The sequence below is a fragment of the Chrysemys picta genome, chromosome 3 (genome assembly GCF_011386835.1).
Source record: "Chrysemys picta bellii isolate R12L10 chromosome 3, ASM1138683v2, whole genome shotgun sequence".
Classification (NCBI taxonomy): domain Eukaryota; kingdom Metazoa; phylum Chordata; order Testudines; family Emydidae; genus Chrysemys; species Chrysemys picta.
This window is the reverse complement of record NC_088793.1, coordinates 199,476,925-199,490,299: the sequence shown is the minus strand read 5'-3', so window position 1 is coordinate 199,490,299 and position 13,375 is coordinate 199,476,925. Positions and strand designations below refer to the sequence as shown.

The 13,375-nt window shown below is 46.4% G+C and overlaps 1 protein-coding gene across 20 annotated transcripts in view; it reads right to left on the bottom strand.

The window, feature by feature from the left end:
* Positions 1-13,375, bottom strand: part of PAK5 (p21 (RAC1) activated kinase 5) — a 188,872-nt gene that overhangs the window by 136,284 nt on the left and 39,213 nt on the right. For 13 of the 20 annotated variants that reach the window (XM_065589794.1, XM_065589784.1, XM_005287413.5 and 10 more), the window contains exon 2: positions 10,252-10,376. The exons of 6 other annotated variants lie outside the window; for them this stretch is intronic. The gene's annotated coding sequence lies outside the window, so the exon portion shown is untranslated. Of the gene's footprint in view, positions 1-10,251; positions 10,379-13,375 lie in introns of those variants that run through there. One more of the 20 variants, XM_065589787.1, reaches the window with a different exon arrangement.

Sequence of the window (13,375 nt, the reverse complement as noted above, 5' to 3'; positions counted from 1 at the left end):
CAGATTACATACCGAAATAATGTGATCTATGGAGGGAGCAAAAGGACACGTTGTTAAAACCTGGCCTCTGATTTAACATCCACATTTGCAAGTTCAGTTATTTGCACCTGCAAAGCAAGCAATCCGCAACAATTACATTTAGTGACAACAGGAATGTTGCATTCAGAGAAACAAGAAAATGTAAATTAAGGCATCAGCTTTAAATCAGCCCACAGTGCACAGGTTTTGCAGTAACTCTGCTATGTTAGATCCCCCTCTCTTTAGAGACCGTCGCAATGGGGGATGGCAAATATTATCGGGGTCACCTGGATGCACTGAGAATAGAATTTCAGCTTTTTTACATGTGCTCTACTTGAGGGCGTCGGAAAGCCCAGCTCTTTGATCTGTGTCAATACACATATCACTCTCTCTACAGATCACATTTAGGACAAGACTTGCAGCCCGTATGGAGATTAGTGAGTAGCTACTCACAAGAGTAGTGCCATTGAAGTCAAAGGGACTATTTGTGTATTTGCCCAGTGAGGTGAATAAGGGGATTCCCAGTCTGGTGCATGAAGCTAAGTTCTGCCTTTGGAAATACATGCCTGGAATGCGTTGACACCAGCGGGAGTTGCAAGTGTAATTTGGCCCTTGGTATTCAACATACAGCATGTGCATATTAGACAGGTTATTTAGTATGCCAAATGTACACAGTAGCCAACATTTGAACATTAATCAGTTCTATTTTAGGAGGGAAGAGGGGGTTAACAGACTCCACATTGTGACAAAGCGTGCAAAACCAAGACTGTAAAAGACATGAAGAAGAGCTCTGTGAAAGCTTGTCTTTCGCAAACAGAAGGGGGTCGAATAGCAGATATTACCTCACTCACCTTGTCTCTGTAACAACATCATCAGTTCTGAGTTACAGAACCTCTGAAGCTGGCGCTTGGGACTATTTGTATAAGTGTCACCCCAGAACAAGTATAACTTAGTAATGGGCGGCCCTCAAAAAGTCTGGTGCATTAGACAAGCCCCGACCCACGTTTGGATGTTTATCCATAGATAATTGAGTTTACACTCTCCTATACAGATCTTCACCTTGCCTTCTCTCTTCTTTTCCACTTCATATTTCCCTCTCTCCTGCTTCCCAGTCTAACCAGATCCTTTCGCCTGCCTTTAGTTTCTTTGGCGTGATCACCATCCTAGAGAAAGGAGTCCTTCACAGACCAGGGGAAATGCTGATTGCATGAAGGCTGGCTTCCTCACATGTTCTGCCAGTGTCTCTCAGTCCTGGCCCAAAGAAACAACTGCTGGGGATGAAGGAGCAGTTCAATCTCCACCCCAATTTCCATGCCAATTAATGCCAGCAGTGGTGGTATATTTGACAGTGGTCAGCTGGTGTCCACTGGGGATTGGACTGAGACTCCCAAACCTATTTCCTATCAACGGTCATCACACAGGAACCACTGTCAGTCGCTGCTGACCTTTCCTGAATCCAAACCAGCAACCTAGAAGTGAAAGGCCTTGTATACCATTAGCAACTCCTGGAGCCAACGCTTACCAGCGGGGCCTGGCATACCAGGCTTATCTGGGGGGAGATAGAGCAGAGCAAATGATCAGTGGAGCCGGATCCCTTCTGCAAATGTGCTCTCCCAGCGGCAGGTAAAGTGGCAGGTGGCACTGACTGTAAATGCAGCCCAGGGTGGGAGCAGTTTGCATGTACATTGCTGCAGGCTCATCTCTTATGCAGCTGAGGCCATGAGACCATATGGAGCTCAACACTGAGCTGCTAAGGGACACCCCCTCCCTGACCCCCACGGCCAGCCAAGCTGCAAGCAGCAGATGACTTAAGGAACAAGGAGGCAGAGCGAAGAGTGGAGGCAGAGAAGAGAGGGAGGAGCCATCTGTGCAAGAAGCAATTAGAAAAAAAGGAAAGAAACAGAAAACTGCAAAAGGAGACAATGGAGAACAGACATGAAGGATGGGAGATTGAGAGATGGGCAGCGGTAACTCAGTGGGGCATCACACCAGGTGCTGGGAGGACTAGACCCGTTAGACAGTTTTTCATTGAACTGTTTTTTTCCAACATTAAGTGACTTTTCAACCAAAATGAACATTTTGGTGGAAATCTTTCATTTGGATCTACATATTCCAGTTTTTCCACTGGAAATATAAAAATATTTTTGGTAAAAATTTCTGGTTTTCATTTTTTTAAACCAAAAGTGAAACAAACAAAACAAAAAACCTACTTCTTTCCGTTTCAGTTTTCCATTGAAAAAAAGACATACTTTTTTTTTTTTAAATCAGTGAAAAATAATTGGCATTTTTTAAACCAGCCCTAACCTTCTATCCACAAACCCATTACAAAGCAGGACTCTGCAAAATAAGCCTGGAACTAGCTAGTCCCCCAAAGAGCCATTTCCTGCAAGCAATTCTACATTCTGTCTAGGACACAGTTCACGAAGAAAAATATGAAACCAACTAGAGTTGACTTGTCTAGCGATAACTTACGGCCTGATCCAGAAGGCTGATAAATGTCACAAGCAAACTACGCAAAACTCCCATTGAAGCAAAGGAGTGCCTGACTTCACAGGATCATGACCTTAAAGTGAACTAAACCAAGGGATATGAATTCTTAGCTGAATGCATGAGTGTTACTCCATCAATACTAATGAGAGCTGTGTGTATATATAACCAGGAAGTGAGATGGGTCAAATTTAGAATATGAGTAAAGTTTCCAAAAGCACCTAAGTCTTACTGAAAACCAGTGGGACTAACGCACTTATCTTCTTTGAAAATGGGACTTAGGCTGTCAATTCACTTGGACATTTTTGAAAATTTTACCCTAAATTTCCACGTTTTCCTCTAGCAGGTACATGTGTAAAAAGGGATAATACCTAGAACGCTTCATGTAAATTGAGGCGCAGACAATTTTATTGAAATGCCTTTTTTATTAGATAAGCCAAATCAGGCAATAATCATGGGTTTATAGTTCTCATGGGTTTATAGTTCCCAACCATATATTGGTAGAGGATAGTTAAATAGAGCTTTTACATGTTCACAACAATGTTTCATTTCTTTATTAAATACTCATTTCCAAAGAATTTCCATGCACACAAAGGATTTATGGGCTCATACAGTAAATACAGTCTAGTGGCAGATTTGTTGCTTTCTCAAGTATTCATGCTGGCTGTAATTTTTTTAGAATGGGTTTCTCACAAATGTATGAACCTGAATCATTCATAGCTTCTTAGTATTAGCCACACATCTGCGACAAAGGTGAAACACAGCTTAGGCCCCAATCCTAACTCTGTCACAAGCTGCAGTTGTCAAGTACCGTATGTGAGAAATCTCAAGTGCTCCGGCTTTCCGAGGTTCTCCGGTAAAGGATGCTTAAGCCTTCATGATGAGACTGTACTGGATACAGCTACAACTCTGGGGCTGCTTAGTACAGCATCTGATGTGGTCAATGTGTCTCAGCTGTGCCAGGTATGTTCGTTTCATTTTGAATGATTATTATTTACACTACATTGCAGGCGCTGTTAGAGCAGCAGCATGCTAATGATTTACAGGTATCAGGGGGTAGCCGTGTTAGTCTGTATCTACAAAAACAACAAGGAGTCTGGTGGCACCTTAAAGATTAACAGATTTATTTGGGCATAAGGTTTTGTGGGTAAAAAACCTCACTTCTTCGGATGCATAGAGTGAAAGTTATAATGCCTGCATCTGTAACTTTCACTCTATGCATCCGAAGAAGTGAGGTTTTTACCCACGAAAGCTTATGCCCAAATAAATCTGTTAGTCTTTAAGGTGCCACCGGACTCCTTAATGATTTACAGGCCTCTCTCTGAGAGAGAATAACTCTTGAAGCACTGCTTGTCTTTCCGAGACTGATTCCTCAGTCTGCCTATAAAGTGAGATTGGGACTCTTGTGCAAATGCACGTTAAAGCTAGGTGAATACACAAGTGTTTTCACTTGAAAAACACAAGGCTATCTCTGTGCATGTGCTAAAAGAGGCCAGTGGCTGAAAATCAGGACCACCTATGCCTCAAAAGTTGTTTAGTGCAAGATTTTATAGAAAGTCTTGATGGCCTTATTGCACATATGCTCCATGCCGGGAAGTTTCCCTAGATTTCCATGTCTATGCATGGAGTTTACAGGATCCTTTCCTATTTAAGATGTTAAGTTCTCTGTAAGAGGGACTCTCCTCACTATGTGCATGTTGGGACTTGATTCTGCTCCTACTGAAGAAAACAGGAGGATTGACATGGACGTCAGCAGAAGTATGGGCCCCAGGGTTCCTCAGTTTGCATTATAGTTCATGTTGCTCACCCTTTGCCATTGTGTATTCGATTGCATTTTGTGCTACTGTCAGTGTTGTGGTGGTAGAATCAGGCTGAGATCCAGTACCTGCATTCCGCAAGATCCCTCAGAATGATTCAAGGTGACAAAGGTGAAACAGAGTTTAGGCCCCAATCCTTACTCACAGATATTTGTTCATGTGAGAATTCCCATTGACCTTGATGGGAGCATTTTAGTAAGCACTGCTTATAGTGAGTAAGGGTGACAGCAGATCACGATCAATAAGGACCACTGATTTATGCTCAGACCTCCTACTGACTTCAGCAGGTGTCCAGTATATGGAATGGTGACCAGATATGACCTTAAGAATTCATGTTTTATCCACTAACCATTCTGACCGGGCTAAAAAGAGGAAAATACCCAGACTTGCAGCTGTACCTTACAAAATGCTTTTCACCTCAACTTACCAGCTGAAAGTTTTACAGAACTTTGAGAGCAAATATCAATTTTGATAATATGCTTTAGAAAATGGACAGAAATTATTATAACAAGCTAATTTCCAGGGACGGGAATCAATATACTGCCTGCCTTGAATATTTTGTAACAGCTTGCTTTACGATGATAAATACGGTCTTGTGGGCAGGTCCTTCTGGTTTCCTGATAGAAATGGGAACATTTACAAAAAAAAAAAAAAAAAACCCAAATCTATGATCTTTCCAGCTATGACGCATCCACGTCTCCAGCTGGCTCATCTGTTACCTAGAGCCTCCTGCGTTTATTTGAAATGTTATTTAAAAATACATTTCACCATTAGAGTGTGAGTGAAAAATGTTGTCAGCGTTCAGGTGAAAAATGGCTGCTGGGTTATGAGATGCTCACCAAGCCCTGTGGAAACTAAATGGCAGTAAAAGAAAAAAATTAAACGATATGTCAAAAAAAAAAATCACTTGACTCAACCAATTCTCCTTTGACGGGCCAAAAGTGAAATTCAGGGCCTCTGCACTACATGAATGCCACAGTCATATGTACTTGATTGGATAAGAAGTGGTTAAAGCTTTATTTAAATAAAATAATTTATTGTGTTCACTTAGGGTGATAGTCTCCTTCATTCAGAGGGCCCAGAACATGCATTTAGCATCACTATCTATCTTAGGTACCTATAAGGCCTCCATTACTATAGTACCTGAGTACCCTACACTATTTTATGGATTTAGCCTCACAACACCCTGTGAGATAGGAAAGTGCTACATTTTACAGATGGAGAACAGAAAAACCAAGTGTTTTGATCAAGATCACACGGCGGCAGAGAAGAGAGTTGAACGCTGCGCTCCCCAGTGCGAGGCTAGCACCTTAATCACTAGACCATCATTTTCCTTCTGTGGGACTTGCTTTAGTTCTGGTATCACAGCAGTGAGAAATCCAGCAGTCAGGAGCACAATATACTGCGGTAGGCGTGGGGATGCCCAGCAGGAACTTGAAGCATGCAGCCTCCTCTGCTCCCCGTGGAGTGAATTTCTCCCCAGTAGGGAAGAGAATGATTATGTTATTTAAGCCTTAACCACTTCTTAATCCGTAACGTTGTTTCTGAAAACTGTCACTTTTGACCAGGGCCATAACTCGGGCAGGGTGAGAGGGCCAGCCACCCAGGGTGCAGAGCTGGTGAGGGCACAAAAATGGGGTGGTGCATGATTGGGCCCAGCAGCATCAGCTGGAATCCCTGGACATAGTTTTGGGAGGTGGGGGGCATTGCCCCCCCCAACAGAGGCCCGGACGCCTTGGCAGCTGGATACCACCTCCTAGGTCCTAGTGCCGGTTGGCTTTGCCTTCTACATGTGCTGGGTGCCCTGCATAGCCACTATCCTGTTTCCTGTACACTGGTGAGTGCCCATGGGGGGGGGTGGTCAGGGCAAGGGGGTATGCGGGAAGGAGGATGAGTGGGGGAAAGAGGCAGTGGGGAAGGAAGGGGGATGGGATAGGGCAGGGGGAAGAGAAAGGGATGGGGAAAAGGCAGTGGGGAAAGGGGATGGGATGAGGAAGAGAAGGGGAAGCGGGAGCCCCGCATGCAGCATCCCCTTAGCAACAACTGGGATTCCTGTTAAACCAGCCCATCTCCCCCACCAGCTCTAGCAGCCCACCTCCAGTGAGTACCCCTGCTGTAGATACCCCCTCCAACACCCCGTAAATGCCCCCTCTAGCTCCTCCTTCCCCTTCCCCCCAGCAGTGTCCTGTATTTGGGAACTTGAAATATGGTAACCCCTGTTCCCATGGCCTTGGTTTCTGGAGCTGGTGGAAGCAAGTCCACCCTGCCAGCAGCCACCTGCCCCCAGCACCTGGGCTGGGCACGGGGCTCACGTAGCCGAGCTCAGAGCTCAGGCAGTGCGGCCGCGAGCCTGGCAGCCACAGGGCAGAGGCAGGACAACCAAGGAAAGCAAAGGGTGGTTCCACTCTGCACGCAGGGAGTGTTGGGAGAGTGACCAGGCTGCAATGGCAGGTCCCTGGGCGGTGAGTGAGGTGTGACCAGGCTGCTGAGAGCCGGGTGCCCAAGGGGAATGAATACTCTGGGGAGCACTTTGGGGAGCATCTCTTGGCAGCCGGGCTCCATGGGCAGGGATCAGCTCCAGGGGGGTGTCACCGGCTGGCGCCAGGCTCCTTCAGGGCAGAGGCAAGAGCGTGTCGGGGCGCAGATTGGAGCTCTGCCATCCACCCTGCCTGGGGAGCTCCCGGCTGTGCAGAGGCGGCCTGGGTTGGGAACCATGGCAGGGAGGGCTGCCGGGCAGCCAGCCAGTGCCCCAGCTCCCACAGCGCGGAGAGCCAGGGGCCTGAGTGGAGTGGGCAGCTCCCACCAGCTTCCAATCTGCTAGTTCCTGGCAGAAGGCGACAGTTTTCAAATTGGGGGGCACATCCCTCTAGGGAGGCATGCCCCACAGTTTGAAAACCTCTGTGCTGAATGAGAGGCAGAAATCTCACCCCACGTCGCCTCTAAGGGATACAAATATGGTTGCTCACCCCTGCTGAAAATGCTTAGTTACGGCTCTGCGTTTGACTACAGGACACACCTCTAGAGCACTAGCCCAAGAAATGTTGGGTTCGATTGTGATCTCGCATTTTCCACAACTTGCTCCACGGGCACATGGTAGCAGCACTTTTAGGACTGCTCAGGCTCCAGACAAACCTGTGATAGATTGGAGGCTTAAGGCGCGTGAGCATCAGGGGTTGAAAGTGAAAAAGGAACAAGAGAATCTTTATCCTGGGCAGTGCTGGAAGCCAGTCCATGCCCTACTTAGTTAAATGGAAAGCGTTATTAAAAAGTGCACTAGTAGGGACCTGGACTGTCTGAATGCACAGGGTCTGCATCTGACCACATGGAATCCCCTGCAATGCCACTGGAAATGAAAGCAGCCCCAAGACAGGGAAGGAGAGCTGCCAGAGAGGGAACTGTCCTGAAGGTAGGGAATTGAAGCCCCAGGATGAGATTCCCCATCTCCCTGGGAAAAGTGAAGCATCTGCAGTGACTACCCTTCAGATGAGCATTGAATATGGTCAGGGCTCTGCTCGGCAAGCTTCTCGGAGTTGAAGAAACTCTCTTCCTCAGTCTGGATGCTTCAATGCTTCATGCACCACCCACCATCAGGGTCCCCAAGCAATCCAACATGGAAGCAGAGCCAATGTCTCAGAGGAGGGCTCAAGCCTGCACTGAAAAGGCTATTGGAGGACACTATGGTTTAGGACTAACCAGAAGTTTCTCCTTCCATCAGCATGGGTCCTATGGAGCTGGGCCAAGGCACATTAGACTCAGTGGGATTCTTTCCACTGACTTCTGTGGACTTTTGGATCGGCCCTAATAGCACAGCTAAGAGATTTCTTAATATGGCTCAGGTTTTGCAGGTGCTGGCTAACTCTCCCATGACTGGCTCAATGACAGTTTAACAAATTAAACTTTAATTTGCGGGCCATGAACTCCTAGTGCCTATAGGCTGCTGTCAATCACAAAAGCAGAGTGGATCAATGGGGAGGAGAGGGAAAGGATAGTGGAAAGACGTGGTGTACTGTACAGAAGTGTAAACATGTTCCAAAGAGTTGGGGATTGCATTATGGGATCTAGTGACGGGGGAGCCGAGGTGAAATCCTGGCCCAATGAAGTCAATAGCTAAACTCCCCACTGACTTCACTGGGCCAGGATGTCATCACTGAGATCCAATGATCTTTATAAAAAACAAACACAAAGCAAAACACACAAACAAATCAGAGGTTCGGTCTTTAAATGAAAAGTCTGTGCAAGTCTAAACATTTTGGGCAGCACAACAGGCTCTAGCCAAACCCACCGAGGTCCATGAAAAGGCCTCCACTGACTTCAAAGGGCCCACTCCGTGTAAAATAAAAGTCTCTTACATCTGCCTATTCATGTAAATCCATAAACCATACACAGGTGTAAGTCTATGGGTTAAATCCCTTGGGTTATAGTTTCACTCTGGGGCATGAAGATTTGCACATATAGCTTCCTGCATATCGAGATAAGAAAATACCCCCAGTAACACTTTCTGTCCACAGGATTATGAAGATTAGACTGCAACCGCTGAGAGTTTAAAAATCATTCATCCGATTCTGGAACAGCTTTTTTTCTCTCACCATTGCCCCTTTCCAATGAAACTGTAAATGCTCCCTGAATTGAATTTGACAATTGAAAAGTGAAGGGATTTAAAATAACAAACGATCCCCAAGCTTTCCCTGCAGCAAGGTTAGAGAGACTTAATTGAACTTTAACTCCGCTGCCAAACTAGAAGAGCAAATTTAAAAAAGTCTTGAAAATACGTATGTTTATTAAGTTCCTAACCAAAGTTCTACCAGGAACAGCTCAGTACTCTCACATTTTCTTCATTCTTTTTTCAACCCATTAAGAAAACAAAGCTTTGCATTATTCCCTCAATTATACAAACCTTGGGGGAAATTCTCTACTGGTATAAATTGGCCTGGCTCTGATATCAGTGGAACCACACCAGTTTACAATAGCAGGCAATTTGGCCCCATGTTTAACTGATGGTACAAAAGGCAGGAAAGACAAGAGCTTCCTTTAAGAGACGTTTATATTAAAGGAACACTTGATCTTTTACAAGATACATTTCTGTAATGCAGTTCACACAAAAAATTTCCTTCACCTCAACACTGGTTCGAAATGTAGTTGCTAGAGCTGTGCAGGATAAGAGCGTAATGTCCGATAGATTATAAAATAGACATAAAATTGTGGGAGGCTCCAAAATAAGGAAGTTTGACCTACAGGGTAGGCCAATCTCAAATGAAACTATATTATAGCTTTGTCTATTTTTACCATTGAAAGAGAAACAAGTTTGGGGATTTGACTCCCCCCCCACCCCATGCTTTCTGGTAGTGCAAAGAGGCTGGCTTAACCTGGCTATTGGGGATTCTCAGGTAGCACACGGTGGAACACTCCATGTCTTCTCACTCTGGCTATGCCCAGCTGCCAGAATGACCACTTGAAGTCTAACAGCTGGGTGTAGATTAGAGCAGCCCTGAACCCTCTCTAATTTATGTAGGAAGCCAAACTAGCTTTCAACCAGCCCCCATATAAGGAAGCCAGAAAGGCTGCAGAAAGCCCGATGTGTAATTCCAGTAAAGGGGTACATTTCAGTGGGGCCTTGTAATACATGCAAGTTCACTTTAAGATCCAACTCCTACACGCTGACGTAAATGTAAAAGCACGGCTGATAAAGTTTATGGATGACAAAGGTTGGCAGACTGGTGATTAATGATGAGGACAGGAAAATTGTATAGAGCAATCTGGTTCACTTAGTAAGCTGGACCCATTCAAACAAAATGTCCTTCAATACAGACAAACACAAGACCATACATATAGGAACAATCTGGGACCTGAAGAAGAGCTCTGTGTGTGTGGCTCGAAAGCTTCTCTCTCTCACCCCAGAAGTTGGTCCAATAAAAGATATTACTGCACCCACCTTTGTGTCTCTAATAGCTCAAAACAGTCATCAATGGGGAATCATCATCCAATGGGGATTGTTTCCAGGATCTTTCTGCAGGAATTGGTACTAGCCTGACACTATTCAACATTTTCATCGGTGATCTGGAAATACAAAATAATTGCTGATACCATGTGTGGATGACACTAAGATTGTCAAAGTGGTAAACAATGATGGTGAGGGATCTGGACCACCACCTGGATCCATTCAAACAAAATGTGTTTTAATACAGCCAAATACATAGTTATACATCTAGGAACAAGGAATGCAGGTCATATCTACAGAATGGGTGTGGGGAGACGGGACTATATCCTAGAACAGTGGTTTTCAAACTTTTTTTCTGGTGACCCAGTTGAAGAAAATTGTTAATGCCTGTGACCCAACGGAGCTGGGGATGAGTGGTTCAGAGTGTGGGAGGGGGCTCTAGGCTGGGGCAAGGGTTTGGGGTGCGGGAGGGGGGTCAGGGCTCTGAGCTGGGGGTGCATGCTCTGGGGTGGGGCTGGAGATGAAGGGTTTGGGATGCAGGAAGGGGCTGCAGGTTTGGGGTGGGGATCAGAGCTGGGGTGCGGGCTTACCTTGGGCGGCTCCCGGTCAGCGGTGCAGTGGGGGGGCTAAGGCAGGCTTCCTACCTGTCCTGGCACTGTGGACGATGCTGAAACCTGGAAGCAGGCCTGCAGCAGGTCTGGCTCCTAGGTGGAGGTGCGCAAGCGGCTCCGCGCAGCTCTGGCCTGCAGGCACCGACCCGCCCCCAGCTCCCATTGGCTGGTTCCCGGCCAATGGGAGTGCAGAGACTTTGCTCGGGCCAGGACAGCGCGTGGAGCTCTGTGGCCCCACTGCCTAGGAGCCGGACCTGCTGCTGGCTGCTTCCGGGGCGCAGCGCGGTGTCAGAACAGGTAGGGACTAGCCTGCCTTAGCTGGGCAGCACAGCCGACGGGATTTTTAATGGCCCGCTCGGCAGTGCTGACCAGAGCCGCTGTGTGACCCAGTGCCTCACTTCCCCCGACCCAGTACTGAGTCCCGACCCAGAGTTTGAAAACCACTGTCCTAGAAAGCAGAGACTATGAAAAGAGTCTAGGGGTCTGTCACAGGCAGGCTGATGACAGGATCATAGTGCACAAGTAACTGAACATGATCACTCAGATGATCTCATTGTCCCTTCCGGCCTTAAGAATCTATGAATCTAAGTGCAACTGATACATTCTTACATCTGCATAGCAGGTGTCAGCACCTGAGAAAGGTGTGCCTCCATGCATAGACATGCCCAGCTGTGTATGCTGCAAATGCATCTACTTTTCAAGAAAATAAATCAGACCTGAAGGAGTCTGGAAAAATGCATATTATCATTATGCACCGAGACTTAATTCTTAGCTGTTAGCCAGCTGAGATTAAAAAAATAGTTCTGACAGTCAGAAACCCTTAATCTCCTCAACGTAAATCAAACTGTCATCATTTACCATTTGCAAAGCAGATTTTGATGATAGGCACATGAAGCAGGAGCAGAATAAAAAAGGACGTAATCAGCATCAAAACAGTCAGTACACAGATTCTATGCATAATCCACTTTATAATCTTAAAGTACAAATCTCTAGTGCTCCTGAAAGAAGAAAAACAGTGGGTGACTCAGAGTGTCTGTGGGGAAAGCAAGAGAGACACGCAAAGAGAGAAACAAGACAGGAAGAATAAAAGATAGGCACGTGCACACACACACTCAAAAAGAGAGGGGGATAATTGACACCACCAGCAACTAGATTCACTCCTAAAAAATTCCTCGGTGAAACCTCTCCCACTAATATTTCCGAGCACCCTGTTTAAGGGTAACAATTTTCTGTCTAGACTCCAGACTTCTCCAGCCAGTCACTGCTGAATGGCTAGAAGAGTGAGGTTGGCTTTTTTTCTTCCCAGTCATTAACCTTGTAAACTAATGTTTTTCCAACCAAAGCAACAATTTCAAGTGGAGAGGCGCCTACCTGATTTGATTTACTTCGAGAGCAGCTGAAAATACAGGTTCCCACAGACTTACAGTTTGATCACTTTGGTTTTTGAAGGGCTCTTATTGTGTCAGGTAATTTAAAATCAGAATCTACTTTTCCCCAAGTGTAGACTGCTATTGGGGCAAATGATGGTTGAGTGATGAGCCACATCTGGGAGCTTCCTTGTGCAAACCTCGTGGTTCTTGCCTTCAGGGGTACTGCCAAAAAGTTGCCTGCCCAATATCACGTGATTCAGAATTTGTCCTACTCAAAGAGTAATTCAGTTAAAGAACACCGTGTACCGTGGGTTGCTAGTTGTTTTGCTGATGCTTTATCTCACTTTTGGATTGGGGATTTTGGCAATCGGTGCCTGCTCAGGATGTTTGGTGCCTTGGCATCCACAGGCCTAAGGCTATTGGGATTTCAACGGCATCAGGCAGTAAGTGGTCCAACAGGATCGGTTTTAATAAATTCCTTGGATTCAGTGAAAGAGCAGGCCTCCCTGGCTCCAGCCCATCCAAAAAACAACATGGGGAAGGCTTTACTCTTCTGAAGAGTGTATCCCTCACACCTCACAGTGATTTTTTTTTTAATGATGCATCACTTTGACTACACAGAACCTTCACCCAGAGGAACTTCAGCGTGACCAGAACAGCTATTATGAAGCCTGACACAGGATCAGATTCCACTTCTACTATTAGCCTCTGCCTAGGACAGTGGTTCCCAGACTTGTTCCGCCGCTTGTGCAGGGAAAGCCCCTGGTGGGCCGGGCTGGTTTGTTTACCTGCCGCGTCTGCAGGTTCGGCCGACCGCCGTTCCCAGTGGCTGCAGTTTGCTGCTCCAGGCCAATGGGAGCTGCTGTAAGCGGCACGGGCTGAGGGACATACTGGCCGCTGCTTCCAGCAGCTCCCATTGGCCTGGAGCAGCGAACCGCAGCCACTGGGAGCCGCAATCGGCCAAACCTGCGGACACGGCCCGGCCCGCCAGGGGCTTTCCCTGAACAAGCAGCAGAACAAGTTTGGGAACCACTGGTCTAGAACTTACTCTTGTGTTTGCCACCCAGTCTTGACATTTAGACTTTTGTTGCTGCAGGAAGATGATGATGAGTGTTTCATGGTAGCAACTTCAATTTT